A 17,260-nucleotide genomic window follows, 5' to 3' on the forward strand; every position below is an offset into this window, starting at 1 on the left:
ATGACCGAGACCGAACCGAACTAACCGAAGACCGAAGTGCTCGGTCTTCATTTTTTTTGGGACCGATCGGTCTTGAGTTTTTGATGACTGAAATTTTAAAAAGACCGAAAGACCGAACCGAATTTCTCGGTTAGACCGAATGCCCACCCCTACAGCTCAGAGGATGGTTGGCGAGGGACGCCGGACGAATTACGAACAAAACAGAGGGCTTTTTTGTAAATTTCCACCACGCGTACTGTAGCAAAACGCGTACGTGGCACACCCCATCGCGCGCCCCTTCCGCCAGCCTTTATATATTCCGATATCATGACACAGAGCGCTCAGTGACAACCGATTTTACGTCAAGGGGATGGAGCGACGGCAGATCCGGTGTTGGCGGCTTGGTGTAGTGGCGGAGCTGGAACCATATTAAGGGTGGTGCACTACTTTACTGTATAGATGGCGGCATTTACTCTAAATAATGATAGTTGTTCATTTGTAGATAACTATTGATAAAAAAAATCGTTGAGTAGCAAGTAAAAGTGCTTACTGAAATATAAGACGAAAAGAAACCGCGAAGGGAAACATCAAAAATTACATAAAAGACGTTCAATCTATATAAAATACATCCCCGGTCTCAAAGCTGTCAATCTCAATATCATCGATAAGTAATCCATAATAGCCTACAATAAAAGCAGAACAGAAGTCAGAAACATCTTAGTTTTCAACTAAAAATTTATATCCAACAATGAAGATGTAAAAACATAAAAATAAATGTGTCGCAATATTCTTACAATTTTACTAAGTGATGGTTGATGGACTGATGGCAGCAGGACAGCAGGAGTCCTTGTCCCTTCCAGAAATCAATTGAAACTTTCAGTTCTTCAAACTTTAAACCCTAGCTTATATATAAATTTGGATATTGAAAGGGTGCTATCAACAAGTTACAAATCAAATTAATAGGATTTAAAATAAGACTAGAACTAGAAGAGAGGGTAAATTGAAAGTTTGGAACTAACTAAAAGGAAGATGTTCTCAAAAAAAAAAACTAAAAGGAAGATAATACCTCTCTTTAGTCTCTTGCTTGTGCACTGCTGAGTGCTCCGCTGCTAGCTGCAGGCTGCCCCTGTAGTCTGGCTGCTCGCTGCCGCAGTGCCGCCGTAATGCTGCGGGCTGCCAGCTAGGGCGACCAGCAGCAGGCTAGGACGGCGAGCAATGGTGAGTCGGCGACCAGCGGTTGAGCGACAGGAGTAGACGGCGACTCGGCAAACTGTGGTGAGAGGAGATTGCGTTGGATCAAAGACGAACAGACACACAGCCACTCAGATGCCGTATCGCGGGAAAAAGAAAGACAAAAGGCGAAAAACGGGAGTCGAAGAGATGTGCGGTGCCGGCGTGGCTGTGATTAACGCTCGAGGCGTCGCTCTCGCTCCCGGTGGCCCAGATGGGGCGCTATTTTCATGGGCCTCAGGTCTTCCATGACTTGCTCATGGGCCAGGGGTGGTGCACGAATTTGGGTCGAGGGGTTCCCATGTGGTGAAAATAGGGGGTAAGTACTAAATCTGAAAATTAGGCTGGGCGCCTGTGAACCCCCCTAAGCCCATTGGACTCCATCCCTGGCTTGGTGAGACAGCGGAGAGGACGTTGCCGAGGCATGTGACAACATATCCTGAAGCGGTGGTACACGGGGCGGATGACGGATCCAACACCCCTGTTTTTTACCTGTGGCCATCATGAGATCCACCGATGCTATCCTTCGACGTCGTTGCCTTTGTCATCACTGTACGCACGCCTCTACCTTTCGCAGTTTCACCATTGGTGGAGGCAAGATGTCCATGCCAGTCGCTAGGGCCATTGGGGAGAGAGACGGAGGATGAGAGACCTCTGTCGGTCGCTTGGCCCTAGGTGACTTGCTACGAAGCTACACGATGCAAGCAGAAAGACGATGAGAAAAGGGGAGGATGCCGATATGATAGTTTCTATTATTTTTCTCTCCTGTTCAACTAGGAATGAATATTCTAATGAAGGGTGTATAGCAAATAACCACATTTTGAGAGTGATTTTTTTCAAAGATTAACTTTTTTTTGTGTCTAGCAACTAAATTCGCGAAATCACGATATAGAAGTTAGCAAAATTTGCCTAGTACTACAAATGTACTGATCTGTCACACCCTAATCCGGCACCACTATACAACGGCACCTGACATGAGTGTGTCGTAGGAAAAATAACATGAACCGCTTCCTACGAGACCACGATATCGGTACCAGTCTGTCGGGTCCCAAAACTAATAATTCGGAAACCGACATATTAAAACTGTATCAAGCCCTGGATCAGTAGATTGATACAGGTTCAACAATCTGGTTCTTCATTGCATACATTTAGTCAAGGTTTCAAAGGAGATATTATTACATAATAATATTAGGGTATTTACAAGATTGTGGCTAACTGTTACAACAGAAGCCATAGAATGACTCAACTCTACTGTTTTGCTATAGACTTAAACCATCTATCTAATCTATACTTGAGAACTAAGTTAGAATGAGACTAACTTATATGATTGAACTCCCAGCTTCAGCAAGAACATCAAATTGACTCTGAAAAAGGGGGGTTGAAGCAAGGGTGAGTACAACGTACTCAACAAGCTATTATATTCAATAATGAATGCATGAAATGGTAATATCTGAGTAGAGCTAGGTTTACTTGCAGAAAGCAAAGAATATAGAGGAAGAAAGCCTAGAATGTTTTAAATACAACAATATTTAATAAAGTTTGGAATTAAGTTTCTAACCAAATACCATATGAGTCCCAATGCTCAAATCCGTGAGCACGGCTATTCGAATAGATTCATTTATACTTTACTGCAGTAAATGTACGCTTTACCCGCAATCCATGACGTGCCAAACACATTAGCCTTGTCATGGCAAAGCTTTTTAGTTACTAACATCAGTGGTACCTGTTCCATGAACTCTAGTCCCCATGCGCTCTGAATGTAACGTTATCAGCAGCGAGAGGAGTTCTGACGTTCCCGAGGTTTTTGGAGAGAACTGGTTGAGAGACCCCCGTGTAGGATCAAGGAGGCCGACTAGAGGGGGGGTGAATAGGCGGTTTTAAAACTTAATGGTACAAAAGAATGCAAGTCTTCCACATCTCATTATCGGGAAATAACCTAGTAGACAACTTATGCAAAAGAGAGGTTAATCCTATAAACATCGGTTTATCATCTATCACCAAAGTAACAATTACACAAATTGTTTAATCCAAGATCTTTCAATCTTTTCTCTCTTTGGTGATGGATAATAATTCGATATAAACAATATAGAGAGATGAGATGAAAGATGATTTCAAATCAAGATAGAAATCTTATAATAAACAAAATATAGAATAAGCTCCCCTCAAGTGTACATACATATGGATATAAAGGAACACATATGCACATAATCAATCAAGATCAATGAGGGAGCTCACACTATATTTTGGATCCACAAGAGAGACCAAGTTAGAATATGTGAAGTTTAATACATACCTCTCATCATTTTTATTTTCATATCCAAATGAGACTAATCAAAGAAAGGCTCATAAAAACGTTAGTCTCATATAATTAGATTTGTCATTAATCACCAAAACCAAATTAAGGCACTTGAACTTACAATCTCCCCCTTTTTGGTGATTGATGACAAATCCATTGATAATAACCACATTTGGATATGAAGGATATAAATCAACATTATATTGATATGCCAATGACATGCTGATGCATATGATGCATATGTAATGCTATGATGTGGGATCCTAGAATATTTCCCCCTTTTATAGCTATGATCATAAGGAGATCACAAATAGATCACAAATATTCTCTCCCTTTTGGCATTAATCACCAAAAAATGAAAAAGGGCTAGAAAATAGGCAATTACAAAATCCCAAAAAGGAATAAAGACTCACAAGGCCAAATATATATATATATATATATATATATATATATATATATATATATATATATATATATATATATATATATATATATAGAAATAGCCCATTTAGAAAAACTCCCCCTTACTCATAGAGTCTTTTCTTTGGATAGAGAATTTGGAATATGTTTCATATGTAGAAGGGGTGAGTTTGAGCACTTGAACTTTCACTTGAGATATTCTCATCAAAGGTTTTTTTCAAGAATGTCAAAAATTGAGAAGAGCTTGGTCAAGGCTATTTGGAAGAATTTTACTCAAGTGCATGATATCGGCAAGTAATGACAATGATGAGCTAGTGTTGGGTTCAAGATGATCAAGGGATACTACCATTTGTTGAGAGACCACTTGTGTATAGGAATTCGAATTTGGGATCAAGGAATGGTAGTTGGCTTTGGTAGCAAGGATCAACTTGTATTTGGTGGCAAAGATTGGAATTTGGAGTCTATCCATGAAGGCTTGGTTTTGAGAAGTCCAAAAAAAAAAACTTTTGAGTTTAGGTGGTTTCATGTATCATGGGCATTTCAAAAACCAAAAGAGTTCAAATAAGGAACATATCCAACATAGCTCAAGGATTCATGAAGTTTTCAAAATAACAAAGATCTCATTATTTGAAACATCTTATATTTCACCACCATGCTCAAATAATCAACAAGAAGTGACATGAACTTTGAAATCCATGTTTAGCTGAAAAGGCACATAGCAATGGCGACGTCTTTTAGCAATAGAAACCTGTGTAACTAAGCTCGGAAAAATATGCCATAAATCCTGGAGATAGTTCATGTAAAAATACAAAAATTTCATTTTGGGGTCCTTTCCCAGATCTCAACCGAATTGAAGAAACAAATCTCACAAGCTTTCAGCCAACTCAAAATTTCAGACTTTTTCAGATTTTTGGAGACTGAAAATGAGGTTGAAAAGGCATCCAAATGACCAGCTAAAATTCTGAGTAAATTTGTAAGTAAACTTCAACTATTGAGGATCAAAAGCCATATTGTGATCTTCTTCAAATTTGCAACCCATTTGGAGATACAAAAATCACAAATCAGCCCAAAAACATGGTTGTTCTGAAAATTTCAGCAAGCTGAGCAAAACGAGAAAAAGTCAAAATCTTTGCAAATCAAATCGAAATGAGTTGAAACCTTGCAGATTTGATCTTTATACTTGTGAGGAACTTTTCCAAAAAGAATTTCTTAAAAATCATTTTTCTATCAAAAGATAAGACAAAAGGAGCATTGTAGGCCTTTAGGGTGAGTAAATTTGAGTTGAGAGCTCAAATCACATTCAAATTTGAAATCGATGGAGTTTGACATTTGTAAAGCCTTAGGAGGATTATAGATACACTTTCAAGCCAAGATTCACAAAGAAATTTGGCTCTAAAGGCTTAACACGCCATAAGCAAGTTTAGGCCGAAAATGGTCAAGTCAAGATTTTTGCTGAAATTCAAATGGTTGTAGAGTTTGAATGGTTGGTATTTTGGAAAAACATTGAACTAGATAAATGTTTGAAACGACCAACTCTAAAAGTTTTGTATGGAAAGCTTTTCCAAAAAACTCAATAGATTTTGATTTAGAGAAATAAAATATTTTCAACCAAAACAAGACCCTAAAAGATCCTATTGAGACCAATTTTGCTATTTTGTTTGACAAATGGAAATTTTGACTCCAAAAGCCTTGAAAAACATTTGAAATACAAATTGGGATACATTTGAAAGGATTTTCACATATATGGGCCATTTAAATAAGATTTTTGACTTTTGTCTAAAATAGGCTCTTTTGAAAGGGTATGGATGCAACCTTTTGGAAAATTCATGTTTGGGAGCAAAGGGAATATGGGTTTGATTCAGATTGCTCCCCCTTGATGCAACTCTCCTTTTTTGCTTCATGAATTCAAGGTTTGATACTAAAGGCCAAGTTTGAGAAAAAGGCTACACAAGCTCTCTTTTCAAATACATTCCTCCAAAAGTGCAAAAAGAAGCAAATGAGATGATATTTGAGAGAAACTAATATGCATGAAGTTCAAATATGATTTTGAGCCAAAAAGATACAATTATTCAGATTTAAGAAATAAACTCACCAAAGTGATAGAAAGTGACCATATATGGTCTAGTTAAAATTTTTGGTGAGTTTTGACATCAAATTTCTTTTAATATGTTGGTCTTTTGGATAAGGTTCAAAAACCAAAAACATTTGAAATAACCAACTCTATCTAACTTGTTTTGGGCTCCATTTCAAATTCTCTTTAGATATCCCTGTAGAGAGAAAAATAGTTTTGCTCGAAAACAAGATCCTAGAAACTAGAATTTTAGTCAAAAATGCATTTTTACTTTGCAAATACTTTTTCTTGCAAACTAAAGTTTGGAAAACATATTAGAGGCCTTTTGAAATATTTTCCAAGTAATAGTTTTCAAGAATTATAGTTTTTCTCAAAAAATTGACTTTTGGTCAAAATGGGCGTTTTGAAAACATTTCTACCACTTGGATTACTTTGTTCACATTCTAAGGGTTGTAGTGCATATGTAAGAAATGCAATACTTTCCCTTAATGCGATATTCCCTTCAACCCAACAAAGATGAGCAAATAAACACAAGATCCAATAAAGATCAAATAAGATTGACAATAAGCACAAGATGATAAATATGTTGCATTAATATGATCAAGCCTATAGCTTCATATGCCACTACTCATTATGCTCAACATGCATTTATGATGATGTTCATAAGAAGAGGAAATTTAATTTTGGAACTATGAAAATGCAATGCAACATACACAAGGCTATATAAAAAAATTACAAACCAAAAGCATGTTACCGAGATGGCATTGGTCCTTGATGTGAATTCTCCATCCTCATTATTGGCTCCAATTCTTGAACTTGGTGAGAATCACATTTTCTCGCATAGGCCAAAACTCCAATGCCTCTCATGTACCTATATTCTCATTTTGGCACATTTTGGTCCCCAACAAAATTGGGTCCATCAATGTTAGTTACCAAAATACGAGGCACCCAAATGGTCCTCCTTCTAGGTGCAAGTCTAGGTAAACCAACATATCTAGCAAACACATTGCCTTGCCTATTTTTCCTAAGCACATAATCATCAAAAATAATATTAGGCTTAGGAGTATTACCTATGGGACAATTTTTACCAATATGTCCCTTTTTGCGGCAATTGTAGCAAGTTAGGTTTTGACCTCTATGACTTGTCGTTTTGTCTTGCTTCTTGCCGGTTTGCCTCAATTTGAAGTTGCACTTCTCATCCTTCATGTTTGCGCACACGGAGGCAAAGTGTCCCTTCTCATGACAACCAAAACATGTAATGTGAGGATGGTTCTTACTCACATTTTTCTTTCCATCATTTCTTAAGTATGCATGCTTCCTTGCATATCTAGGCATGTGTCTTGTCTTCTTAGCATTCTCCTTGCGATGAAAGCCAAGTCCACACTTGTCATTTGTGCTCTTTTGCTTGCTTAGGATTTCGTCAAGTGTGTTCTTCCCTTTGTAGCTTCTATCCAAGTCTTCTTTTAAATCTTTGACTTGGGCTTGTAATTGCTTGTTTTCCTCTACAAGGTTAGCAACAATATACATAGAGGAGGAAGAACAAGAATTTTCATCTATGCTTGAGCTACAAGGTACATCTAACAAGTCATCACAAGAGGTGGACACACTAGCCTTAGATGTACTACATGAGCTAGCTACACATGGCATATCATCATCAATTAAATTACATGTGATGCCTATGTCCACCTTTGGCTTACTAAATGCATTTCCAATGAGAAGAGACTCATAAGCTTCTTTTATCTTCTTATAAGAATCACAAAGTTCCTTATAAGAATTTATTAGCTCCACATTTGAGTCTTTCAAAGAGAGAAGAGTTTTCTCTAAAATTTGATTTTTTCTTCTTCTCTTTGGCAATGTATTTACTAGCCTCCCTAAGAATGTTAAAAAGATCATCATATGAAGGTTCATCATCATCACCACCATCATCAACAACACAAGTATTTTCAATAATACTATCGAGAGAATCATTCTTTACCTCATTCTTACAATTTGTCATTAAGCAATGAGGTGATGTGGATGGTATTGGGAGCTCCTCATCATCACTTGAGGAGGTGGAGTCTTCACCCGACATCGATTCTTGTGTGCAACCATTCTCAACAAGTGTGGGCACTTCATATTTTTCTTTAAGCTTTACCCACATAGCATGTGCACTCTTGAGATTGCATACTTCATTAAACATGTCATCACTCAAACCACAAAATAAAGCATTAGTAGCTTGAGCATCGAGATGTAGGCATTTATCTTGCCCACTTGTTGGAGCATGGTCATCCAAAGCATGAGAAAAGCCCACATCTACAATCCACCATATTTTTGGGCTCATGGCCGTAAAATAAGAAATCATGTGGATTTTCCATTGTGCATAATTTGTGCCATCAAACATAGGAGGGTCACCACCCGTGTGTACTATATCTCTAGAAGCCATCCTTTTCTCTCGGAATAGTTAAGTCCACAAAATGAGAGACCAAGCTCTGATACAACTTGTAGGATCAAGGAGGCCGACTAGAGGGGGGGTGAATAGGCGGTTTTAAAACTTAATGGCACTTAAACAAAACTAACCTAAGTTGCTAGGCAAGGTAAGGTGCAAGGGTTAACTAAGCAACTAAGTTAAGTTTTGCAAACCTAGGTGATATGGGCTCAAATATGTCTCTATGAATGTAAATAGCACAAATGTAAATGCAACAAATAAATGAGACAACAGACAAGGAATTTTTCACCGAGGTTCGGAAACTCGCCAGTTTCCTAATCCCCGTTGAGGCGAGCCCAACTCCACCGCTCAACCACGAAACCACCGCACGCCCCCTTCGTCAAGGGGTGGGCAAGGCGGGAGCCGGCCCACGGAGAGGACTACCCAAGCCTCGATCACTCGGGGTAGTTCTTCCTTCACTCCGAAGGTGGTGAACTCCAAACCACTCACAAACGGCACCGGGCCTCCTCCACAATCTCCTCGGAGAGGTCACCGAGCAACACCTATACAAGCCGTCTAGGAGGCGGCAACCTCCAAGAGTAACAAGTCTAGGATGCTTGCCGAGGATGATCAAGTGTCACACTAGCTATAACAATGAAGCAATGCACTTGGATTGGCTTAACTCACTCTCTAACACCTCACTAGATAAACAAAGTGCACAAGGGTGTGAGAGCTCTTGCAAGGGTTCAAGATAATGCAATGGAGTGCCAAAACCTTACCCTTGCTGCTGGGGAGTGGGTATATATACCCCCAACCACCAAAACTAGTCGTTGGAACCGAAATCCCCAACTCTGTGCCCTGCCGGTCAGACCGCCGTTGTGAGGCCGGTCAGACCGGACTACTTTGTAACGGCTAGAAAGCTAGCCGTTACAGGGCAATCATTGAGCCCACTCAACCTGGTCGGTCTGACCGCAGTGTAGTGGCCGGTCAGACCGTCAACGGCTCGGTCAGACCGCCGTCGGCTCGGTCTGACCGGTTGCGGCTCTGGCGGCTTTGTATCGCCACCAAAAACCAAACCAGTGCAACAGACCAGTGGGCCGGTCAGACCGGCTTTACCACGCCGGTCAGACCGGCTAACAGGCCTGGTCAGACCGGCCTAAGGCCCACGGTCAGACCGCAGGTCACTTTTCAGCTCAACCGACCGTTAATAAAACGGCGATATCTCTTGACTCGGGTCTCGGAATTTGGCGTTCTTGGACTCTATGGAAAGCTTATTCAAAGGGCTATCCAACCCATGAACAATCCATCCAAGAAACACAACTTTTCTCTGGGAGAAAGGGCTCACACTCCAAAGGATACTCCACCGGACATAACCACATGAGGCTACCCAAACCTATAGGATTTGCCCACATCTCTCTTTGTTTAGGACTTGAGAAAACTCACCATACTTGGCTAGACAAGCCCACCAAATACACCTACATGCATATGAACTAATATGGCACAAGATCATCCACAAGCTCGCTTCATAGACCCCTCTTGATAGTACGGCGCCTATCTAGCAAATCCGGTCTACACCAAACACCAAGACCGGGAAAAGACTAAGAAAACATTCTTAGCTCCATTATACATTTGCCTTGCGCATCCAACTTGGGGTCAAGCTTGAGTCGAGATCAACACTTGTGACCATTTGATTCAACCATGTTTATACCAAGGTATTCACAATACACACACAGTTTGTGATATCACAATTTATCTCAAATATTTACATGCACCTCGGTAAATATTACAATCGCCCTGCTCGGCGTAAGTTTGCCTCCTGCGCGAGGACTTAAGAAGAACCACTATACAGAGGTACCACCTTTTCTAGATAACTTAATCAGCTAGGTCTATGCCCATACGAGAATTGCGGTCGTACTCGTATGTTCTTCACATGTACTTGGCAATTTTATGTCGGTTGGAACAGTACTAGCCACCCGGAAATCAACCATTTCTACCGTATTGTTCCAATCTAAGTTTATTATATTTTATGCAATCTAACTAGGCATGGCTAAGCAAAATCTAGCATATATCTGGTTTGCTATATATTCAGGTTATGCATTCGAAATCATGTATGGCTAATGCATAAGATACCGGAGATATAGAATATAGGATTATTATGCTCAAAGGGGAGGAATAATAACTTGCCTTGCTCCAACGCAAATAAATCCAAGATAGGCAACCTGATTATCCGATCCTTGAAATATCACAGGCTGCCATCCAAAATAGACTCTACTAAAGAAGAGAAAGAACCAAATTCAATAAAAATCACAAAATAATAAGAAAGCGATGAAGGGCAAGAAAGGCTGGGTTTGGGGTATAAATATCTCCTTTATAAGGTATAGGGATTATTGGCTAATATTTTATGTGGAGGTTTTAGAGGGTTGGAGGCTAAGGTGGAGAGGGGATCAAGCAACTAATGTCGCTTATATTTCATGAGTGGGCTTTGGTTGTTTGGAGAGTAAGAGAAATAACTGGTTAAGTGAGTATGTGGCTAATAATGGCTGGTGGCAGGTTTAGGTAGTATAATACCTAGGATTTGGTTATATTTAGGCCGATTGGGGATAGGGCAATATATCGGCTAGCTCTATATTTTATATATAGGTTCTAGGTAGTTAGAGAGTAGGTGGCTGAGAGTAGGATGGATAGGCGATACTGGTGGGTGTGGAATTTGGATGACGGGTGGGATTTATCTAGTAAGGTGTCAGCTAGGATTTGGTTGTGTGCTAGTCGATGCTAGTGTTGAACAGCATAACGATTAGATTTGGTGTCTTCTCTAGCCGGTGTCGATGGACAGTATAACGGCTAGGAGGTGGGTGCAGGTTAATTCAGTGGGGCGAAAGTGTTACTCCGACAACCGTGAGTGGCGGCGGAGCAGCTAAGATCACACAGAGCCCGAGAGCTAATTGTGTGACGTGCTGTGGAGGTCGTGGGAATAGTGAAGCTCCGACCGTTATACGCGTCGAGGTGTAAGGTGCCAGGAGCAGCACTTCGACCTTGGGTTTGGGTTTTGCCGGGCTTTACAACCAACGGTTCGACGTCGGGGCTAGTAGACCGCGAACGTCCCCATGGAAGGCGTAAAGTTTCAACCGGCGGCTTTTTAATGGCTAAAGGGTAATTTGGGACGGAAGAAAATATTTAAAAAGGCAAATATAAATTCAAACAATATTTGAATAAATTCAAATAAAATTATAAAATAACAAATTGGGTATCAAAATATATCTTTTGAATTTAGATGAATTTAGGTCCAAGTTTCATCGGAATCGGATCTACGGTTCAGGAGATATGGGCTTCTAAAGTTTGGATTTTGAATCAAATCTAGAAAATGTGAAATAGTACTGTAGGGGCCCACCTGTCAGTTTTCCTTTTCCTTTTCTTCTCTCTTTCTTCTTCCTTCTTCTTCCTCCCGTTCTCTTCCTCTTTTCTGTTGCCGAGTGAGTTGAGAGGAGGGAGAGGAGGGGCGCCGGTACTCTGGTGGTTGAGAGGCTGCGACGTCGGCGGCAAAACATGTTCCCGAGCGACGCGCACCCGGGGAGGGTGGTTTCCGGTAGAGAGGGTTAGGGTCTTAGGGAGGAGACCGGAACGGCGACGGCAATAGCTTGCTCCGGCAACAAGAGGAAGTGGCTGTGATGGTTTGTTTCAAAGGGGAAGGGAAAGGGGAAAGGGGTGAAATGGATTCGCCTCGTCTAGGCAAACCCGATGGCGCAAGGGCTTGGCCAACAACGCTCCGGTAAGGGATATCGACGGTGGCCGGTGGTGGCTAGACATAACAGGAGAGAGAGAGCTCGAGGAGCTCGGCTCATATGTGGAGAAAAGGGGAGGGCTGGCCTTCTATTTATAGGCGTCGGACGTCGGTTTTGAAGGTCGGTTGTAGAGGAGAAGATGGAGTTGGTCTTGGTGGCGGCGACGTGAGAAGGAAGACGACGGCGCCGGCTGTGGCTTGTGATTGGTTGGAGATGGCGGTTTGCTCCAAAGGCTGACGTCGGCGGCGTGAGGTGGCAGATGACGTCGGCGGCGATGCCTTAGCGGCGACGGCAGGACGTTGGCGGTCGGCAGAGCTGCAAGCAGAGCCGTGCACGGCGGTGGTGGCGGCGCGTGATAGCGGCGGCGGCGCCCACCGAACAGGGAGAAGAGAGGAGCGGCACGGCTGGAGTTTGGTTGGGCCGACTGGGCCGCGTGCCAAAGTTGGGCTGGCACAACAAGGAAGGGTAAAAGGAGATGGGCCAAGGGAGAAAGTGAAGGACTTTGGCCCAAACTGAAAATAAATGTTTTTCTACATTTTGAATGGGATTTGGATGGTTAGACTTTAAATTTGGAAGAGATTTGGATAGGAGAATTATTTGTGGTTAAATAGGGAATTAATTTGGAAGAGGGAAATATATTCTTCTTAGCACAAGAGCAATCATTCTAATATTTATAATATATCTATTCTTGTGCCGAGAAGTCTTAGATTATAGGAACTGGAATGGGAGTCTAGATCAAAATAGAAATTTGAAATTTGGAAAGGGAATTAGGATAGGTTTATAATCAAAGGATGGGTCCACAATTAATTCCAATTAAAATCGGAATTACTTGGTTTAGGTTCTAGGGCAATAGTGGGGAATTTCTTGGACCATAATTCATAAAAATAGAAAGGGTTTTCAAACTAAATTTGAATAAAAGAATTTTAGTTGAAAAAAGGTTTTAAATTAAAACCAAATCAAGAAATACCTCAATTTAGCCAAATATATTTTTAAATGAAAAACACAAAAGAAATTAAATACCAGAGAAGGATTTTATGCAAGTTAGTTTTAGAAGGTCCCTCTAATTATATTTTCCTAGGTTTATAAAATTATTAAGAACATAAAAAGTGGCATGATGCAAGATTAGAAAATGGTTAATTTTCGGTATGTTACACAGTCCCAGGATAAAGCGTTGGTATCCACAGTAACAATTATAAATCATCGCATTCTTTAAATTAAATAAAATAGAGAACTTATTTACGTTAACTTAAGTTGCAACTCTTGGGCAAACCAGAGAATGCAGCAGATGACATGAAGCAGCAACAGCAATAGCAGAAGCTGAGGCGGCGAAAACCAACGAACTAACACCCAACACCACATGCGGCGACAAAAGGAGAGAGCAAGGCGGCGAGACGGCGCTCCCCCACGGCACGTGCGCATGCGTGCAAGGGTGAGGTGGGCTGCTGCTTGGCTGGACCGAGAGGAGTGGCGCATGGCCCAGGCGGGGAGAGGAAGGAGTGGGTTGGGCCGGCCAAGAAGAAACAGCCCAAAGAGGAAGGAGGGGAACTAGACTTTCTGTAGGGTTTTGAGGGAGAAGGATTTGATGTTGGAATTGAATTGGGATGTGTTTCAAGTTTGATATGTGAACCCAAAAATATAAAGGATTCAACAAAAGAAGTCAAAGTGAGAAATGTGACATTCTTAGAATTGGGAGGAATATTTGGCAAGAATTACGAGGGAGGATCGAATTTCGGAATTTGACTTTTTGAGACTTGATTCGGAACATGAAATGCTGGGGTGTTGATTTTTTATATCGACGAGAGGGAATAAGGAGATATTTGAATTGAGATCCATAGTACGACTTCAATTGGTTTTTATTAATTTAGGTTTTTAACGTTTTGCAAAAAGTGGGACGTTACATGATCAGAGTAGTCAAGCTCAGCCCTTACTACCTCGATTTTGCTATATCTCACTCGAAAGATTTTTTTCTAATCTCTCACTCGATTTTCTCACTTAAATTTACAGTGCATTTTCTTGTAAGTTACAGTGTAATTTATGAAACTTACATTGTAACTTTTATAAGTTACAGTGTAATTTTTGAATCTTCGCATGTAAGTTTTAAAATTTATATTGGATTTGGTTTTTTTCTTGAAGATATGGTAATTTAGTGTCCATTATGGTGTTTCTTAGTTGCTTTTTGCCTTTTACTGTGTCTATCGGATTTTAATCCAAAGATTAAAAAACTGTGTGATACGATCATAAAAATCTTTCGAAAGATGTACAGGTACTCCCTTTATGAAATTGTAAGCATCGACCTAGCGCATTAGCCCAAGCTAGTGAGAATATGAATTTTAGGAATAAGTTCACTTCGTGACCCTCAAAAGTGATCAAAATTTAATCCGTGATCCTAAACCACAAAACCGGATATCTCGACCCCCTAACTCTTAAAACCGGTGCAATTTGACTCTCTAGGCGGTTTCGCTGATGTGGCGCTTACGTGGCAGTATTGACTCGGTCTTCTTTCCACGTGGCGTTGATATGGCGCTTAGGTGGCGTTAGAAATAAAAAATGTATGTGGGACTCATTTGTCATTCTCATAAAAAATATATTGTGGGACCCACTAACATGTAGGGCCCATATGCCATCCTTTCTCTCTCTCTCTTCCATTCTCAAGTGTTATCTTCCCTTCACAAGCGGCGGCGGTCGAGGGAGGCCGGCACATTAGGGCAAGCGGCGGCGGCAGGCAGGCGACACTAGGGCGGCGACGGCGGCGGGGCCAGATCTTCCTCCTCCCTCTCTCTCTCTCCCTCCCTCATCTCTTTCTCCCCCGTTTTCTCTTCACGGGAGCAGTAGCGACAGACGGGGGTCGGGTTTGGCAACGGCGGCTGACAGGGGCCGGAGCGGCGGCAGCAGAGCTCGAGGGAGTAGGCGTGGCCGCTCCTCGTCGCTGTACCATGTGGAGAAGGAATGAGAGGGAGAGAGATGGGGTCACTAACGCCGGCGCCGACAACGACGCCGCGGGAAGGGCGGAGGAGGTTGTGGATGGGGTTGGAGTAGGCGCTGGCCACCGCTGCTCCGGCCTCTGTCCGCTGCCGCCGAAGATCTGGCCCCTTCTCCGGCCGTCGCCCGCCCGCCCTCTCGCCCACCGCCGCCGCCGCCAGTGGCCCTATCCCATGCTCGCGGAGGGAAAGAGAGATAGGGGAGGATGAAGAAGGTAGAGAGAGGATGACATGTGGGCCCCACAGTGGGTCCCACAATATATTTGTGTGTGAGTAACAAATGGGTCCCACACGAATTTTTTATTTCTAATGCTACCTAAGCGCCACGCCAACACCATGTGGAAAGAAGACCGAGTTAATACTGCCACGTAGGCGTCATGTTGGTGAAACCGCCCTCCAAAACCGTCGAGGGAGTCAAATTGCACCGGTTTTAAGAGTTGGGGGTCGAGATAACCGGTTTTGTGGTTTAGAGTCACGGATTAGATTTCGATCACCTTTGAGGGTCACGAAGTGAATTTATTCCTGAATTTTATAGGTGCTCAATGTTCTTTCCTTTCTTTATATAATCAAAAGTACCTACACTATCCAATATCCGGCGACAAGCAAAAGGAGAACAATGCTGATTGCATCGACTGCAGCACCTTCTTCTTTGATCATCACGGATTAAACAATCAAAAGCTCTGACCTTGTCGAAGATTTGGAGCACAAATTAAAGCTCTGCCATTCTATTTTGCGTATCATGCTCTGAATGCTAAAAGCAAAATGTATGCCTTTGGTGATGGATCAATTAAAAAAAAACGAAAGCTTAGCCTTTTCGAACACCTGATGGACTAATTTAAACAATCTACTAGCTTCTGGTGGTTTCTGATGCAGAAGTACCAGGCAACATCATTCGCAAATCTCAGGTCGTACATGCACCACTTCACCAATAGGCTGTGGCCCTAGTAACTTTCATGGATAGTATACTTCAAGCAATGCCCACGAGAATTTCTCCCTTTCCACACGTTGTTCTTTTGCGTGGGCAGCAGCCATGCAGGCGTGAGGAAAGCAGAGCACATTTCATGGCCTGGAATTTTTCCTGGTGGTGTTAGGTGCTTAGTTGGGTCACTTTCCGTTGAGCACAATGCCATTCTCTGAAGTTTTGAGAAGGCTGCTGCAGTACAGAATGTACTGCAAGGAGTAATCAGAGGTACTACCTCCGTCCCAGAATATAACCATTTTTAAAGTTGAACATGGTTATTAAGAAAGTAGATATAAGTGATTGATGTAGGGTTGTGATTGGTTAAGATGGAAAAAGTGAATGGTGGAGGGTTGTGATTGGTTGAGAAGAGAATGTTGGTGAAAAAGTTATATTTTTGGATAAATCTTGAGAGTTAAAAGTTGTTATATTTTGGGACGGAGGGAGTATAATGGTATAGTACATTGTACTACTACTTCAATTTGGACGATCGTGTACTATAGTCTTCGTGTGATTACTTTATTAAATTAGCGTACCAGGTGCCTGCAGGTATTCGTAGTTGAAGTTGACAAGCATTACTTGTCAGTAAACGTGGACCTTTGCATAGTCCAAAGTTAGGCTGTGGCCATTACAAGTGCTTGCATATTCTTGGACAGTCGAGTAACCTCACTATGATTGGTATTTTTTTGCAAGTTTTTTAGTACTGAATTGCTTTTGTACTGTCGATTGTACATTTGTACTACGAAGAACCTGAACTCTGGCGTTAACCAACCTGATATTTTCCACAAATGTTCAACAGTCAACAAAGAGATGCCAACCACCAGACCGACCTGAAACCATATCGACCGCGTCAGTGAAGCATCATATCACGATTCTCGCATGCCCTACTGCCCTGCAATGCAAGGAAGAAAGCTTCATGATTCTTCCAAATTCCAATCCGTAGCAGTCAGATGCAGACGGACGCAAGGGCACGAGCAATGGAGATTATTCGTCAGTAAAGCTGATATCCAACATTCCAACCACGACGACCAGGAAACAGAGCTCTGAACTTTGCTTTGATGCGGACGGAATTGTTTCTTACTGAAGCCCACCGCCTATAGCTGGAGCCCGGAATTGTTAGGGTTTCGGGACAAAGTCGTTCTTGG

The 17,260-nt window shown here is 41.7% G+C and overlaps 2 long non-coding RNA genes across 2 annotated transcripts; both read right to left on the reverse strand.

Moving 5' to 3' along the window:
• Positions 1 to 458: 458 nt before the first annotated feature.
• LOC107280774 (uncharacterized) lies at positions 459 to 2,549 on the reverse strand. The gene is made up of 3 exons (XR_010740719.1): positions 1,046 to 2,549; positions 774 to 832; positions 459 to 662 (listed from the first exon to the last, which is right to left on the reverse strand). It is a non-coding gene; the product is annotated as an uncharacterized lncRNA (long non-coding RNA).
• Positions 2,550 to 8,862: 6,313 nt separating this feature from the next.
• Positions 8,863 to 12,243, reverse strand: LOC107280775 (uncharacterized). Its single transcript, XR_001545451.3, has 2 exons — positions 11,789 to 12,243; positions 8,863 to 10,671 (listed from the first exon to the last, which is right to left on the reverse strand). It is a non-coding gene; the product is annotated as an uncharacterized lncRNA (long non-coding RNA).
• Positions 12,244 to 17,260: the final 5,017 nt, after the last annotated feature.

The sequence above is a fragment of the Oryza sativa genome, chromosome 4 (assembly GCF_034140825.1).
Source record: "Oryza sativa Japonica Group chromosome 4, ASM3414082v1".
Taxonomy (NCBI): Eukaryota; Viridiplantae; Streptophyta; class Magnoliopsida; order Poales; family Poaceae; genus Oryza; species Oryza sativa.